Source organism: Tachypleus tridentatus, chromosome 13, assembly GCF_004210375.1.
Source record: "Tachypleus tridentatus isolate NWPU-2018 chromosome 13, ASM421037v1, whole genome shotgun sequence".
In the NCBI taxonomy this organism is placed as follows: Eukaryota; Metazoa; Arthropoda; class Merostomata; order Xiphosura; family Limulidae; genus Tachypleus; species Tachypleus tridentatus.
In genome coordinates this window covers 12,695,952-12,714,839 of record NC_134837.1, presented here as the reverse complement: position 1 = coordinate 12,714,839, position 18,888 = coordinate 12,695,952, and the positions used below count along the sequence as shown (strand labels likewise).

The 18,888-nt window shown below is 33.0% G+C and overlaps 1 long non-coding RNA gene across 1 annotated transcript; it reads right to left on the bottom strand.

Annotated features, from left to right (window-relative positions):
- Positions 1-1,500: 1,500 nt before the first annotated feature.
- Positions 1,501-13,668, bottom strand: LOC143239021 (uncharacterized). The gene is made up of 3 exons (XR_013020911.1): positions 13,572-13,668; positions 8,562-8,987; positions 1,501-1,940 (listed from the first exon to the last, which is right to left on the bottom strand). It is a non-coding gene; the product is annotated as an uncharacterized LOC143239021 (long non-coding RNA).
- Positions 13,669-18,888: the final 5,220 nt, after the last annotated feature.

Here is an 18,888-nt window from a genome sequence, read left to right as displayed (position 1 = left end):
AGATTTCAACAAGTTTCTTTTATCAGCTTGCACAATGTAACTATAGATAACAACAGTATAACAATGTAGCTTCTACATGCCAAAAGAATATATTAATACTGTTTGTTTCTTTTTACTATCACAACTGTGCAATGACAAATCAACCTTGTATTTTAGAAATAAAATCAGAATTGACTTCTTGAAATGTTACAAAATTTGCAAAACAGTGGCTTCCCCACTTTGAATGTGTTGTCAAATACTGCAACAGAGTAAGAGTATTCCTCACTCCATCAACATTTTTTGAAAATCAACCCACCACAAATAATGGTGAACAAACAGGTTATACTGTAAAACTGGAGTCAACAAACCTGTGATGTCACGAGTGTCAAAGGTTCTCCAATGGTAGATTATGTGGTACTTTGAAGTTACAACATCCCTGATGCTTCAGTTGGATTGATTAACAATGATATAGGTAGTACACCTATCCTGAAAATGCAACATTATAGAATGTAGTACACATCACTAGGGTTTCTTAGTTCTCTCACACCCAAGCCTTGTAATGCTCTCTTAAAATTGTATAAGTAAAGATAAACAATTCTTAATAAACATCTTAACAAATTCTCAGAAGAGTTTAGAGACATAATTATATAGTAAAGGTGCTATCCTTTGTCCTATACACTTATTATTTTGATGGTAATAATAAATTTAAAGAAGGAATGTTCCATTATGCTTCTGTAGATGTGTGTTCAGTCAGTTTCAGTATCACTTCTCAGTGTGTCATGTTGATCCTTCTGTTATAAAGTCGACCTACCTATACGCTTTGTGGAAATCAGTTTAACATAGGTCACTTAATTAGTTGAAAATAATATTGCAAAATGAATGTGTATGATTGTAATTTATGGAAAGCATCAAACTCTAATATAATTCATACTTACATATTATTTTAAATATGCAAAAATAATTTAAATTAGTTGTATGAGTAAGTCTGCAAATGAGGAAGGAGGCCTAGGCCCCTCCTCTGAAATTACAAGCAATTGTGATACATGAGCAGGAAGGGAAAACTGGCTGTCCAAGTCTTCATAGTCATATTCGGACAAACCATCAAATAACACGTGAAGACAATCATCAGGTGACTCAGAAAACCATATAAAAGTAGCCAATCCTGGTGAACCAGAGCCATTAATTCCTCAGATAAAGCTTGCTCAAACACCAAAGAAATGGCCAGCAAATCAGCCTCAGTAGTAGTTACAGTAGCAGTGGTAGATGCCATGTGGAAGCCTCAGTAGTAGTTACAGTAGCAGTGGTAGATGCCATGTGGAAGCCTCAGTTGTAGTTACAGTAGCAGTGGTAGATGCCATGTGGAAGCCTCAGTTGTAGTTACAGTAGCAGTGGTAGATGCCATGTGGAAGCCTCAGTTGTAGTTACAGTAGCAGTGGTAGATGCCATGTGGAAGCCTCAGTAGTAGTTACAGTAGCAGTGGTAGATGCCATGTGGAAGCCCTCAGAAGTTACAGTAGCAGTGGTAGATGCCATGTGGAAGCCTCAGTGGTAGTTACAGTAGCAGTGGTAGATGCCATGTGGAAGCCTCAGTTGTAGTTACAGTAGCAGTGGTAGATGCCATGTGGAAGCCTCAGTGGTAGTTACAGTAGCAGTGGTAGATGCCATGTGGAAGCCTCAGTAGTAGTTACAGTAGCAGTGGTAGATGCCATGTGGAAGCCTCAGTAGTAGTTACAGTAGCAGTGGTAGATGCCATGTGGAAGCCTCAGTTGTAGTTACAGTAGCAGTGGTAGATGCCATGTGGAAGCCTCAGTGGTAGTTACAGTAGCAGTGGTAGATGCCATGTGGAAGCCTCAGTAGTAGTTACAGTAGCAGTGGTACATGCCATGTGGAAGCCTCAGTAGTAGTTACAGTAGTAGTGGTACATGCCATGTGGAAGTGCAAGGGCCTAACCATTGGAGTTCACTGGGAAAAAAAAATTCAAACAGAATTTGCAAAACAAAAAAATTAGGAAAATTATGGTTGAAAAAAATGTGGTTGAAGAACCAACAGTAAACTTGATAACTAAAGTAAAACTGAGAAGTGGTTATGGAATGCATGGATCAAAGGGTGCTCGTGAAAATTTTTTTGGGTGGGATTTGTTATCATAGCAAGTTTCCAAAAATATTAAAATGATGCTTGACCTGACAATTAGAATATGACAATGTTAAGTGTAATAGGAAGAAAACAACAAGTCTAAAAACTCAAGAGCAACTCTTATCATGCACTTTAAAATGTAGGAGTAACATCAGCACCGGTCCACTGTAATGTCTATTGACCTATAAAAGTTAGTTGATGGAATAAGAAAAACTGACCTTCATTTTTCTTTCCACCACAGACGTATTTACTACAGCTGACAACAATTGTTCCTTGAGAGAAATTTTGGGTGGCACCCAAGTGGCAGCCAGAAATTATATGATCTTTCTTTACCAACACTCTTCCCTATATTAATAAATATTTCTGTTCTTGGCTTTACTATGATAAAACAGTGTTATTACAAGTACTTAAGAGTGGCTAAGGCTGTTAATGAAGTCACAGGTGTTGTACGTATTTTAGCATAACATTCTGAAGTCACAGGTATTAATACACAAATAAGTAAAATATATTTAGAATTCAAATAAATAACATTCTGGTAAGACATTTCAGTTAGAACTATTAATACACAAATAAGTAAAATATACCTTAGAGCCCGCCATTCAAATAAATAAAATATACCTTAGAGCCTGCCATTCAAATAAATAAAATATACCTTAGAGCCCGCCATTCAAATAAATAAAATATACCTTAGAGCCCACCATTCAAATAAATAAAATATACCTTAGAGCCCACCATTCAAATAAATAAAATATACCTTAGAGCCCGCCATTCATATACTTATCAAGCTTTCTCTTGAACTCACTTAACTTTGCTGCAGCTGAAGGCAACCTGTTTCAAAGGCCAATCACTCTGTTAGAAAGCTGTCTGAAGATGACTCCTACCTTGCCAAAATCTATATTTATCCCCTAGTCCTACTGTTCTGATGATATGTATGAAGAATGATGATGAATCAACTTTGTCAGTTCCATTTACAATCCTAAACACTTCAATCAGATCTCTTCTAACTCTCTTTTTCTCAAGAAAAAAACAGTTTGAGGCACTTCAACCTCTCCTCATATGACAACACCTACCTCCATCCCAGGCACCACTCCAGTAACCCTTCTCTGACAGTTTGAGACACTTCAACCTCTCCTCATATGACAACACCTACCTCCATCCCAGGCACCACTCCAGTAGCCCTTCTCTGAGCTCTTTCCAACAGTTCAGTGTCTTTCCTGAGGTAAGAAGGCTACAGGTAAACCACAAACCTCTTGTCAGGAAGTGAATGGTAGCAGTTAGAGACAGTAGTTGAGCAGATACACAGTTATGTTTGGAAACTGTCTTGTATAAAGGAGGAAGCTAAACTAAAAATACACTTTTTTTTTTTGTAGGAATGTCACTAATCTTATTTATGTAATGAACTAAGGTGTAAACAAGCATATGTAATGCTAATGGATGAGTTTAGTTGCACTTGATATTTAATGTAGATGTGACCTGACATAGTAGAACTTATATTATTATCATAGCCTGAAAGTTATCTTATGTATAACTGAGTGAGAGTTACAATCATGCTATTTCCCCAATGTTATGAAGGTAACTGATTCTGTGATCTTTGTTTTTGTTGGAAATGCTATCATTATTCTATGTATGTCAGAAATTGAATGTAATACCTAGAAATTTAACTGCATTGTTTAAAGATTTAATTTTATTTAAGGAATTTTCCTAAATTTCTGATTAATACTTTTATAAAAATGATTGCTTACATTTTATGTCAGTTAAGAAGCACTCTCCAAGAATTGCACCAAGTGGTGACATGGTGTAGAAAATTGAGAGTTCCTAATAGAGAAATGAGAGGGTCAACATGACATGCTCCAGGTAGATATATCATCATGTCTTAATGCTAAAGTTGAAAATGTCATTGATGAAGATAATATACAGAAAAAGGCTAAGTACTGAACTTTGTGGCATATATACTTGTTGGGAGAATAATTACATAGTTATCACTTTCAATTTGGTGGAATAGTCAGAGAGAAAACTAGAAATGTAACAGATTAAAGACATAGGTATAATGTAGTTTGATAAATGTAACAGATTAAAGACATAGGTATAATGTAGTTTGATAAATGTAACAGATTAAAGACATGGGTATAATGTAGTTTGATAAATGTAACAGATTAAAGACATATGTATAATGTAGTTTGATAAATGTAACAGATTAAAGACATAGGTATAATGTAGTTTGATAAATGTAACAGATTAAAGACATAGGTATAATGTAGTTTGATAAATGTAACAGATTAAAGACATAGGTATAATGTAGTTTGATAAATGTAACAGATTAAAGACATAGGTATAATGTAGTTTGATAAATGTAACAGATTAAAGACATAGGTATAATGTAGTTTGATAAATGTAACAGATTAAAGACATATATATAATGTAGTTTGATAAATGTAACAGATTAAAGACATAGGTATAATGTAGTTTGATAAATGTAACAGATTAAAGACATAGGTATAATGTAGTTTGATAAATGTAACAGATTAAAGACATATATATAATGTAGTTTGATAAATGTAACAGATTAAAGACATAGGTATAATGTAGTTTGATAAATGTAACAGATTAAAGACATAGGTATAATGTAGTTTGATAAATGTAACAGATTAAAGACATATATATAATGTAGTTTGATAAATGTAACAGATTAAAGACATAGGTATAATGTAGTTTGATAAATGTAACAGATTAAAGACATAGGTATAATGTAGTTTGATAAATGTAACAGATTAAAGACATAGGTATAATGTAGTTTGATAATTTATATTATAGGGCACTGTACCAAACAACTATTTATAATTAAACCCAAAGCTAAACAATGGGCTATCTTTGCTCTACCCACCACAAGTATTGAAACCCAGTTTCTAGTGTTATAAGTCCACAGACATGCTGCTGTTCCATTGCGAGGCTGTACCAAACTGTGTCAAAACATTTTAGCCTTCAACTAGTCACATGGTAAAATGGAATATATGTGTTCTCCTGGAGTCATCATAACATCCATGTGGTAATTAAATTATTATGAAGTTTGTTCAAACTCTTTTAATATGTTCTTTATGTTTGAACTTTTATTTTTAAGTAAAATATAATAACAAAAACCTTAGATTGCGGCATATGATATTAAAACACACTGTAGTGATGGAAAGTCCTTTCATAGCCATCTGTATAAAATAAAAGTTAAAGTGGCAACCTGAAGATAAACAAATAATTAAATATAATCTAAAACAAATGATTAAACAAAGCATTGCCAGGAAAAAAGAGATATAGAATAAAATGACATCTTTTAATCATAAACTAAGAAAAACAAGTCAATTAAAATGAAAGATAAAAAACAAACCTTATAAAAATTACAACCCAAATAGTCATGCAGGTAGATATGACCCAAATAGAAAACTTTGCAAAACCTACAACTGCAGACAGACAGACATACAACTAAGGATGTTTCTGTGGGCAGAGCTAAGTAAACTGCCATATATCACATAATAATTAACTGAAGAAATTGCATAGGATTTTAATGGCCAAAGCCTTGAAATACCATTTACATTATTCCCACAAAATTATCAGTAGTCTGCTTTGTTTATGTGAAGTATCATCCATACTGACCCACCAGACCCACAAAGAAGTTACTTTTGTAGATGAGTTTATAAATGTAATCTTCACCAGGGGTTGAATTCTTTAGGTGCTTGATATGTATTCTTATTTCAGTTTTAGAATGGTATGGATGATAACATCAGCATGAGAAGATGGACCACTATACATCTCGGTTATGGGGAAGGATAAATTACATACGGAGTAATTGTATGTTACATGCATGGAGTAGCTGAAAAACATACCCGTCCTTCAAGTTATGCAACTTCTGTATATCAATTCTGAAAGTTTCATTTTTATTTCAAATAGCATATCCAAGACAATTGATGTATTAAAGCAACAGATCACAGATGCTTTCCATCATAACAGTTTAAGATTGTATAACAGCATGTCAGGCACTCTGTTGATCATGTCATGATTGTTTGCAGCAGTGTACATACACCTATTAAGGAATATTAACAAAGATGCTTTGATGGCTTGTAGGCTTTTTTTCTGTCAGTTGCAGTAACTGAGTGAATATATTCCATAGTATGGTCAGAGTTTGAATTTAAACATCTGCCAAATATGGAACAGTTTTGTTCTCAATTATCTAATGAAGTATAAAATATTCCAACATGATTCTCCCAGTTCTCTGGTTAGATTCAGTACATCATTATTTTTACTGCAAATAAGATGTTTAAGTTATGAGCCACAAGTAACTATTAACAGCCATCAAAAACGCTGTTTATAAAAAATGGCATTCTGTATTTCTAGTCTTAATTTACAGGAGTTTATATTACAGTTTCTAGGAGGGGTTGGGATAGCATTGTTAATAACTTTCAAAACAACACAAAAAACAAAACATTCTCTAGATCTTGAGAAAAGTACACATATTTGAAAACAGTTTATCACCATTACTTTTAAAGGTTTCCCAGTCCAGATACTTGGCAGCAGTCTATCAACATTAGTTTTAAAGTTTCCAAGTGTTCTTATTTAACAGCAGTTTATCACCATTAGTTTTAAAGGTTTCCCAGTCCACATATTTAGCAGCAGTTTATCAACATTAGTTTTAAAGGTTTCCCAGTCCATGTATTTAGCAGCAGTTTAATAACATTAGTTTTAAAGGTTTCCCACTCCAGGTACTTGGTAGAATTTATCAACATTAGTTTTAAAGTTTCCCAGTCCACGTACTTGGCAGCAGTATATCAACATTACTTTTAAAGGTTTCCAAGTCCTCATATTTAGCAGCAGTTTATCAACATTACTTTTAAAGGTTTCCAAGTCCTCATATTTAGCAGCAGTTTATCAACATTACTTTTAAAGGTTTCCCAGTCCATGGGAGCAGTTTATCAACATTAGTTTTAAAGATTTCCCAGTCCAGGTACAAGGCAGCAGTTTATCAACATTAGTTTTAAAGATTTCCCACTCCAGGTACTTGGTTATCAACATTAGTTTTAAAGTCCAGGTACTTGGCAGCAGTATATCAACATTAGTTTTAAAGATTTCCCACTCCAGGTACTTGGCAGCAGTCTATCAACATTAGTTTTAAAGATTTCCCTCTCCAGATACTTGGCAGCAGTCTATCAACATTAGTTTCAAAAGTTTTCCAGTTCATGTACAACAGCAGTTTATCACCATTCGTTTTAAAGGTTTTCCCAGTCCACATATTTAGCAGCAGTTTATCACCATTAGTTTTAAAGTTTCCCAGTCCATGTACAAGGCAGCAGTTTATCACCATTAGTTTTAAAGGTTTCCCAGTCCATGTACATGGCAGCAGTTTATCAACATTAGTTTTAAAGGTTTCCCAGTCCATGTACTAGGCAGCAGTTTATCAACATTAGTTTTAAAGATTTCCCACTCCAGGTACTTGGCAGCAGTTTATCAACATTAGTTTTAAAGATTTCCAGTCCAGATATTTATCAGCAATTTATCAACATTAGTTTAAAGGTTTTCCAGTGTTCTTATTTAACAGCAGTTTATCACCATTCGTTTTAAAGGTTTTCCAAATCCACATATTTATCAGCAGTTTATCAACATTAGTTTTAAAGGTTTCCCAGTCCATGTACATGGCAGCAGTCTATCAACATTAGTTTTAAAGGTTTCCCAGTCCATGTACATGGCAGCAGTCTATCAACATTAGTTTTAAAGGTTTCCCAGTCCACATATTTAGCAGCAGCTTATCAGCATTAGTTTTAAAGATTTCCAAGTCAACTTTAACAAATCATATACTGGTGTAAAGAAGAAATATTATTTCTAATCATAATAACAGAAAGATCAAAGGAGATGGACTGTTATGCCTGCTAAGTTATCATTATCCTGAAATTTTGAGAAGGAAGTATAGGATATCTTGCAAACCATCCAAGTTGGCATACAGAAGTTTTCTTATTCAAAGTGAAATGGCTATTATTTTCAATGTAAAATAGTACCATTTAATTAGTAGTAAAGCAGTCGAGATAATGATGTTTGGAGTTAAGGTCTTCATGGATGATAGTTGGAGGACTTTGGTTAATCAACTGAAAGAAGGCAATGCCGATACTGAGAAAGGTTAAAACATCTATACAGCAAGGAATGAAGTAACTAGGATATTAAGAAGATGACAATATCATAGCATATTCTCATTAACATCAATTATGTGGTTCTTATGGAATGTTATAGCATCATAATGCATCTTCTGCTTGGAGCATTAGGCACAGATAGAGAGGGTATGCTATAAGTTGAAATGACTGGAAAATTTAAAGTATGCCATTTATGACAGCAATATCTATCTCCAGGTTTCTGAAGAGTTTACATATTCAACATTTGTTAGGACTAATTTGGATGTCAGCATGGAAGCACTTCATCACTTACCTGAAGTGTATGATGCCACAAGATGTATCCACTGAGACAGACTGATTCAGTACCAATGCTGTGAGATGTATCCACTGAGACAGACTGATTCAGTACTGATGCCTTGAGATGTACTCACTGACAGAGACTGATTCAGTACTGATGCCTTGAGATGTATCCACCGAGAGAGACTGAGCTTGAGTTTGGGAGTTAGCACAGAAATAGACAGCAAAAAAAACTTTCTTTTGGGAGTTGTGGTCCATTGTAGATGCTGCCTTCTTGGGCTGAAAGAATCACATCAGATATAAAAACATTTTCTATGGTGAAGGATGACAGTGATTGCAGAGTTACACAGGAAATGTTGTTCTAACATATCTTGATATTTTAAGAATAGGTAACCCTTCAGTTCATGGTAGCTTGAACACTTGTGCTTCCCTTCAAGTTCATCTGGGAATAAAATACAAATTTCCAAATATTAACTTACTAAAACCATAATCTTAGTTTAAATTCTCAAATTAGGCACATTTATAAAATAACATTTCTTCTCATTAGCCCTAAGACGGGATAAAGTAAGGAATTTTGTTGCAGCCTTATTAAAAAAGACAACTTAAATGTAAGACTTGGATGATTCTTTAGGATTTTTCTCATTTCTACATTCTACAATATTTTACTATAATTGGATACTGATGAAAAAATATGTATTAAAGTTAATTCAATCAACAATAATAGTACTCAAAGCCAGGCTTTAATGATAACAGGTATCCTTTAAATACAAAAAGAGCAACTCATTTAATACCACAGTACTTCACTAATTTTAAATATTCTGTTCCATCATGTGGCTGCTGAAACTTCTGCTGGTTTATATTACTAAACCAATTCAGAGAACAATTACATTTAATTTTAAAGGTATATATTATTCCTATCAATTATATTTTCCAGAGATTTTTTTTATATCAAATTACCTCTGTCTAAGTTGAAGAAATGCATGAAACTGACCTTTACTGGTAACCAAGGTTAAATCTTCAAACAATCTAATCTTTACTAAGAAAGAGTACAGAAAATGCTTAAGTTATAATACCATCAAATCAAAAGCTTTCACTGACAGAAACATACTTGCCTTATAATATACAGATGCACTCATGGCCTTTGAAGTTTCTTGTTGCCTTCATCATGAACTCAAAATGAAAGAAACTACTTATGAGTCAGAAAAAAAGAATAATCTAGAAACTGTTTCTTAGAATGTTTGTGTAGAATAAAACAGTTACCAATTAGGAATTAGCAAAAGCTTTTCCTCAAAAGAAATGCTAGATATTTAATAAGAGAGAACATTTTAAGAAAATACAAGACAACACCAGCAACATTTTGCATAACAAGAGGACACAAAATTAAGCCTCAAGCTAAAATGTTTAAAGGAACAAACACATAGACAAGATAAATAAAGATCCATTCAACAGATTGAAGAGGTTTTCAAAAGAAGGCAACACTTGAAATGAACCTGCTAATCTTTGTATAAGATGTAATTTATACAGCGAATTCCACGATATGATCATTACATGACAACGTCATGCTGATTCTTCTTGACAACAGGATCAAACAGCAGAAAAAAAACAAGTAGAAGTTGCCCAAAAATGAATCCCAGATCCAGAAGATAAAGGCTTTCTGATCACAGCTAGAATAAAATAAAGGTATACATGGAAGACAATTCCAGTAATTTTCATATAACCAGGAATCCAAACTGAAATTAATGGTTAGCTGTTTACACAATATAGCAATACAACAGATAACAGTCCTAATGCAAAGTAAGTATGACATTACTTACGTTTTTTTTTGTTGAGGCTCCAACTGAGTAAAGTACTCAAAAGAAGTTAAAAAAACAGCAAGTTAACAAACAGTCCCAGAGAGTACTCAAACAAATATTAGAACAGTATTTTGAGGAAAGCAAGTTTACTGAAGAAAGATGAAGGAGCTGATTCACAGATAATACAACCACAGTTTATTTTAGAACAATTACAGTACAGCTGGTAAAGGGTTTGGTAATCTGTTACGTACGAGGTAAAAGAAACTACTCAATGTTAAAACATCTCTGACACTTGGAATCAATGGAAATATTCACGTTTTCCACAACAAACATCTATAAGGCAGCATAACTGAGTATTTGACATCAACAAGAAATATCTATTACAGACTCACAAACGAGGAATGAAAACAATTCTACAATAAATATTAATCATTATTGTTACTATTTCATAAAATGGGATAAAATTTCCACTCTTATCTCTGGAATTGAACACAATCCAAAAGTAAGGAGTAGCTTTCAAGAAAGCTGTCCTGTTACCATAGAAACAAATCATTTTCAAAGATATTACATTAAATTTCTCTCTTCATGCAATCCATAAGGTCAATCGGTATCATATAAAGAGTAATGAGAACCTCCTTTATCAAGAACCATCCTGAGAGAGAGGAAATATTTTGTAGATAATTTTGTAGTCACACAAAAGTTATCCTCTGTAAACTGTAACATAAAGCACGCGAAGGCCCACAGTCTGTAACATTGACTACACCCATTTGCACTCCACATTGATATTGATTTAATGTATTTTTACAACACTCTTTAACTGATACTGATTGAGTTTTTAAAGCTATGTAGAGTATATGTATTTCTTACACGGCCTTAAAGCTTAACAGAAAGTGTACAGTTCTTATAACCTACTAACAGGTAATCATACTTACAATGAACTAAATAGTGCTTGGTAAATTAACATCTTGAGACCATGAATATGGACTACATAAGGTATGCATTCTTGAGATATACACATGTACTGTGATTTCAAGCTTTAGTACTCTACAGTTTACAGCAAGTGGAAGTAATAAATATAACAGGAAAAATGAACAAAGAAAATTACACAAACATGTAAAAAAAAAAACTCCTGTGTTTGAGAATAGTACAAAATGACAAATTTCAAAATAAGAATTTTAATTTTTATTATCACACTTGTGTTTAACAAACAAATTTTAAGAAAAGATAAACAGAACAGCAGGGTTTAATAGCAAGTGTTGAACTATAATGGAAGGCCTCTGATTACAAAACTGTATTAATAACAGCTTATTTATTAACTCAGTATGTTTACATGGTTTCAACAGCTAGCTTCGACTCAGCTGTTATTGGTCCTGTTTTCCAAAATATTTTTTTACTGCTTTAATTTTCTTTGTCTTTTTTTCTTTTCTGATTGACTATTTTGTTTGAAATTAGCCCAAAGCTACACATTGGGCTATCTTTGCTCTGCTCACCACAGGTACCAAAATCTGATTTCTAGCCCTGTAAGTCCGAAGACATACTGTTCTACCACTGTGGGGTGATTGACATTGTACAATCACTTACATTTTTACCATTGTCTGTGTTACCTAAGTCTGTTTACAGCATACTGATGATTACATTACATTAGTCACTTTACTCTGATTAACAATTGTTTTGTTGGAATAACTAAGTATGATTCAGGTTAAACACAAAATTCAGTATACTCTAAAAATAAAAATAAATTACTCCATCACCTTTCCTTTCAAAATCAAAGTACTGTTAAACCAAACCAAACCTACTAGATTCTTACCTGTGCAGTTTGGTATCAGTTTCTTATAAGTATAGGGCTAACCACCCCTCCCTGAGGGACACCAGCTTCAGGAGTAAAGTATTCAGAAAAAGTTCCTTCAACATTTACTCTACATTTTCTATTTTCCAAAAAGTTAAATAACCAGCGAATAATTCCCCGCGGTAGTTCCATTTTATTCATTCGGAACCTTAGGCCCTCGTGCCATACAGTGTCGAATGCTTTCTCGATATCAAGGAAGCAAGCGACTGTACATTCTTTTCTATTGAAGCTATCTATTATGGTTTCGGTTAATCTGATTATGTAGTCTATCGTTTGTCTAAATTTCCTGAATCCATTTTGTTCTTTTGGTAATTTTGATGTTATCTCCAAGAATGTGTAGAGTCTATTACTGATTATTCTTTCAAGAATTTTGCCTACACAGCTGGTCAGACTGATTGGTCAGTAGCTATTAGGTTTATTTGCTGGCTTTCCTTCCTTATGGAACATTAATATATTTGCAAGCTTCCAAGAAACTGGGATGTATCCTGAGTATAGAGATTGACCCTTTGTTTGCAAGCGTTTTTTCCTTAAAGCAAAACAAACAATGTGATTCATTGCTCATTCTTTAACCAAGAAGAAACAATCACATTGGAGAAATACTGTTGTGTACTTGAAATTATGCATCTAAAGTTGTCACGAGAACATCCATCAGTGGTCAATCACAGTGGATCCATACAACTTCATGAAAATGCTCGACCTCATGTCTCAAACGTTACTGTCCAAAAACTAATGAACTGCAGCGTATGAAATTTTACCTCATCCACCATATTCACCAGGTCTTTCCCATACAGATTATGACTTTTTTTATATATTTGGACACTTTTAAAGGAAAATTTAAAGTGCCTTCATTGCATCACTGGACGTCCAGTTCTTTAAAGATAACATTTATAAACTTACAACCCGTTAGCAAAAGTTTATTGAGTCTAAAGGAGCTAATTTTAATAAAATAAATTTAAAAAAGTATGTCTTTCAAAATTTCCTTTAAAAATCCAACATTTCATATGCAGCAGCCTAACGTAATCTTGAAGTTAGTTAATATGATGGTTTTATATTTACTCAAGTCTCAGCCTCCCCCCCCCCCCCCCTGCAGTGATTCCCAGATAAGTCTCAGGACTTACAGTACTAAAAAATATGGTTTTAATACTCGCGGTGAGTAGATTACAGCTATCCCATTAATGGGTTTAATAACAAACAAAAATTAAAGTTTCAACTCTGCTGTCTTTTAACGACATTAAAATGCATTGCTTAAACGAATTTCATGTTCATACTTTTGTATATATCATTTTTATATACGATTATTCAGATTTATTACAAATCTATTATTTTCTTGTTAATTAATATGAAGTACACTTGTTTGTCTACAAAAAATAATAGAAACAATCTATACCATAACATAACATAAGAAACCGACAATAAGGCACAGTTTGTCTGTCCTTCAACACATTCCCTTGAGAGAAAGAAGACTTAAGTGTACTCTTCAAACAACAAATGACCCTCCCCCCGTAAAGTGGTACCTTCCACTATTTGTGAGAACATTAGCCAATCATAATGTTAGAAAAATCAAATTGTCTTGACACTTGTGCTCTCTCGTTCTGTTGTCTTCATACATGAAACAACAAAGTACACCACTTTTATCTTATGAATTATCGAGATAATCTTATAATCTTCAAGAAGATCATCTCTTAGTCTTCTTTTCTTAAGTGGAAATAAGTTAATGAATACTAAGTTAGCCCTATAAGGTAATAGGTAACCTTTTTATCCCTTAATTCATTCTAATAATCCTCCTTTAAGCCATTCCAAGATAAAAATAAAGAAAAAAACCATATCAAACAAAAAATAATGAAGTTACATATTGTAAAGTAATACTAGAATTAAAAAAGAAGAAGCTATGTCTTCCATGTAAATTAAAGTTCTAGGTGATCTAAAGTTAACAATACGATATTCTTAAGCATACATTTATATCCTCAAATAACTAGAGGAACAACAGGAAATGTAAAGATGTAAGTGACTGTAAAATAATGTGAATAATCAATCTTTATTTGCATATAATATGTGCATGAAATTTATACTATTCTAAAAGAAGAGAGTTCTATCCAGAAGTTAATATGAAGTTCTGGTCTAGACATTCGCTCTATACTTATTACAAAATGGTCTATTATTCTAAAATGGCATTGTAACCCACATCACTGAATTAACTTTGTGATAATAAAAGATCAAGTATCCTCGAATCCGTAGAAAGCTAATATTACCAGAGAACACTAATATGAGACCAAACAATTCTCTAACGACACATTTCACGGGAAATTTCAGTAACACCAAAGAGAATGGTGTAGGAAAATTTTGTGACTAGTGTGATATAGTCAATACAATACTATAGCCATTCAAACTGCTCATTGAACACATGTGCCTCAACGGCAAATGTACAAAATCTTGAAATGATTGGTGAATTGCAATGTTTTATTTTTCTAAACTAAAATAGGAAGAAAACGTGGTATTTTAAAAATACCACACTCTTCTTTCCTTTATTTTGAGGCCAACCTGTTCATATTAACCATAAACTGTAAAACGAATCACGTAACCAGTAAAAAACAAAAACAAACAAACAGAAAGCCGTTAACAACTGTACGGTACAACCATAGTATCGTAACGTCGTATCTAAGAAGCACGCTTTTCAGCACGGAAAGTACACATACCAGGCAAGCAAACATTTTAATTAACAATGATTTCAGTTCGGGAACTCAGACAATTTACAAAAACATACAGATACATTATTAAGACGTTCTTTAAATTTTAATTAACATAGATAATTTAAAGCGAAGTGAAAGATGTGGCGAACGCATTCTATTTTCTACGTATACAATATATTAATATCACAAACCTTAAAGAAATTATGAGAAGTTAAGAAAAAAACACTAACATTTTATGAAGTTAAAACTAAACAGCGGTAAGACATTTTAATCTTACTAAATAGGACTACAGTACAGCAAAGGCAAAGTTCAAATTATAATGAAAACACTAATAGCTATTACAAATTATTGAAGTTTAAGGGTAAAGGGGGATCGTCGACCTCCCGGAAAATGTACTGAATTTTAACTTTGTCAGAATAAAGTTTATTGACCATCCGTTTTCATGTTTTGTTTTATCTTATTTCTCTATATATACATTTGTCCCTTACGGCACTAGTGACAAAAACGGTAAATATTAGGCTTAGCGCTACGTATTGAAATATAACTCGAATCATTCAGCACTCTGCTATTGACCATTATAATAACGGTTGCATTACTCGGGTTAACTCAACAATAAATAGCGTGTTTCGAAAAATTGGGAAATTTTATAAAAGAATATGGACTTGGAAGGCAAATAACATCATGATGATAAAAAGTAAAAAGTTATTCATACAACTGAAAATGTCGGGATCAAAAACCATAACTTTTCAGTGTTAAGCTACATATATATAAATTTGATAACTAGGCAGACTTTTTGACCAATAAAATAGGGGCGAGGAGGCAAACTTTGTTACAAGTTTAATGTAGTAACAATTATACAACGTTTCTACACGGTTTGAACACGGTGATAATGATAAAACCTCGTCGAATAACTGTAGTAATGATTTATTCGTCACCCATTCAAATTGTATCCAATATTTACTTCATATATTAATTTATAATCTTTCATCTTTCAGCTCCGCTTATGAGTTTTGGTTCTGAACAAAAATAAAATTACATGTGGGGGACAGAGGATAAGTTCTAATTTCTTATTTTTTCTTCACATCCCTGATTTTGAATCACAGTGGATAAACTAAACATGTTTGCAGCTAGCTTGTTTTTATAACAAAAGTAGATAAACAGAAACATTTTACAAAGTTAAACTAAAAAAAAAGCAAAACAAAAACACATTTGAAGATGAAAGCAAATAAGATAAAACATGTTTTCATTTTGCATACCAAAATAGGGCAGAGGGAAGTTAAAATTTTATAAAAAAAACAACTATAAGAGCCAACAAGATTACACATTATATTTATTTATTTCCTCTTGAATTTTGACATTTTTATTCAAAGAGCTAAAGGTTACCAAGTTACAGAGTTCACCCTAAAGATGCAAGGGGTCTTTGGAAGCAACTTTCACGAAAAAGATAACGAATAATGTTAAATTTACATTTTAAACGATGAATATAATTAATGGTACCAAAACGAGGTCACTAACTACACCAAAGAGAACTTCGATTCAAAGTAATAAAATAACATTAAACATGTAGTACTGAGTCATCTGATGGTTTCGTTAGTCAATAGAAAAAGTGACAAACTATGAGTTTCATTTCATGGTTAAATGAATACTTTTATTTAGACGTATTATATTATACTGATTCCACTCGTGGGCATAATCCCTAAGGATTTACCAAAACTATTGATTTCCTATTCCACATTTCATATTATTTTATTGTTCATTAGGTTTACCTGCTATTGCATAACTTTTAGAATTTATATACTTTAATTATACGTCCATCTAATGTCATCCTCTGGAAGGCTTATGGATGTAACGTTGGGGTTACGTAATATGATTTGATGGCTATCAGAAGTATTTGTGAAAATTCTTATATTAATTGTACACTTCACTTTGCTTGATTTTGTCCAGAACGACTAGTTCTTGTTTAACTCGGGGGATAATGGACCATGATAAAGAACTTTCACCCGTATTCTGGAGTTCCTTTAAACACCCGGATCAATGACTTAGACCCTATAAGATTCCTAATACATTGTGTTTGTTTGTTTTTGAATTTCACGCAAAGCTACAACGAGGGATATCTGCGCTAGCTGACCCTAATTCAGCAGTGTAAGACAGGAAAGCAGCTAGTAATCACCACCCACCGCCAACTCTTGAGCTACTCATTTACCGACAAATAGTGGGATTGACAGTCACATTATAACGCCCCCACGGCTGAAAGAGCGAGCATGTTTGGCGCGACGGGGACGCGAACCCGCGACCCTCAGATTACGAGTCTAGTACCTTAACCCCCTGATCAATAGATTGTGACTTTTCGTTAGACGTAATTTGGTATTTCATATAATGCGAAAACTCTTTTTGTTTTCAGTCATACTCTTGTTTCCGTTTTAGGTCTAATTCATGTCATTACAACGATGTACTATAACTAACTCATGTCATTACAGCAATGAACTATAACTAACTCATGTCATTACAACGATGAACTATAACTAACTCATGTCATTACAACGATGAACTATAACTAACTCATGTCATTACAAGGATGAACTATAACTAACTCATGTCATCACAACGATGAACTATAACTAACTCATGTCATTACAACGATGAACTATAACTAACTCATGTCATTACAACGATGAACTATAACTAACTCATGTCATTACAACGATGAACTATAACTAAATGTCATTACAACACTATAACTAACTCATGTCATTACAACGATGAACTATAACTAACTCATGTCATTACAACGATGAACTATAACTAACTCATGTCATTACAACGATGAACTATAACTAACTCATGTCATTACAACGATGAACTATAACTAACTCATGTCATTACAACGATGAACTATAACTAACTCATGTCATTACAACGATGAACTATAACTAACTCATGTCATTACAACGATGAACTATAACTAACTCATGTCATTACAAGGATGAACTATAACTAACTCATGTCATTACAACGATGAACTATAACTAATTCATGTCATTACAACGATGAACTATAACTAACTCATGTCATTACAACGATGAACCATAACTAACTCATGTCATTACAAGGATGAACTATAACTAACTCATGTCATTACAAGGACGTACTATAACTAACTCATGTCATTACAAGGACGTACTATAACTAACTCATGTCATTACAACGATGAACTATAACTAACTCATGTCATTACAACGATGAACTATAACTAACTCGTGTCATTACAACGATGTGCTATAACTAACTCATGTCATTACAACGATGTACTATAACTAACTCATGTCATTACAACGATGTACTATAACTAACTCATGTCATTACAAGGACGTACTATAACTAACTTATGTCATCACAACGATGAACTATAACTAACTCATGTCATTACAACGATAAACTATAACTAACTCATGTCATTACAACGATGAACTATAACTACGTCATGTCATTACAAGGACATACTATAACTAACTCATGTCATTACAAGGACGTACTATAAACTGGTTTTATTTTGTGCTTTCAATGGAAAGACCATCTAAAAGATTTCCTAGAAATGTCAAAATTGCTATCTTATATATACTACGAACCGTGGTGTCTCTCCAAGCGTTTGTCTGTCTGTCGTTTATAAAGCTGCACACTCAGACAAAGCTCAACATTCATTTTCGAAATAGCGAAAGAACGGTCATAAATAATGTTGATGACAAATGTTATTTCGCCTATAGAATATTCTATACTAAACAATTAGGAAATAATCACACTATTATTCACATATCAAAACGTGACGTAACTTAATTAAAAAGTAGATTTATTGCATGTTATTGATCTATGGTTCCTACTAAACATGACTGAAATACGTAAAAGTTACTTTTCACGTTAGACAGCATAAATAGCTCAGAGTGAAACCAAGAGTGCAACATAATTAACTTTTTAAAGTCTATAAAATAATTTAAATTGATAGATTAACGGGCACTTTTGTTT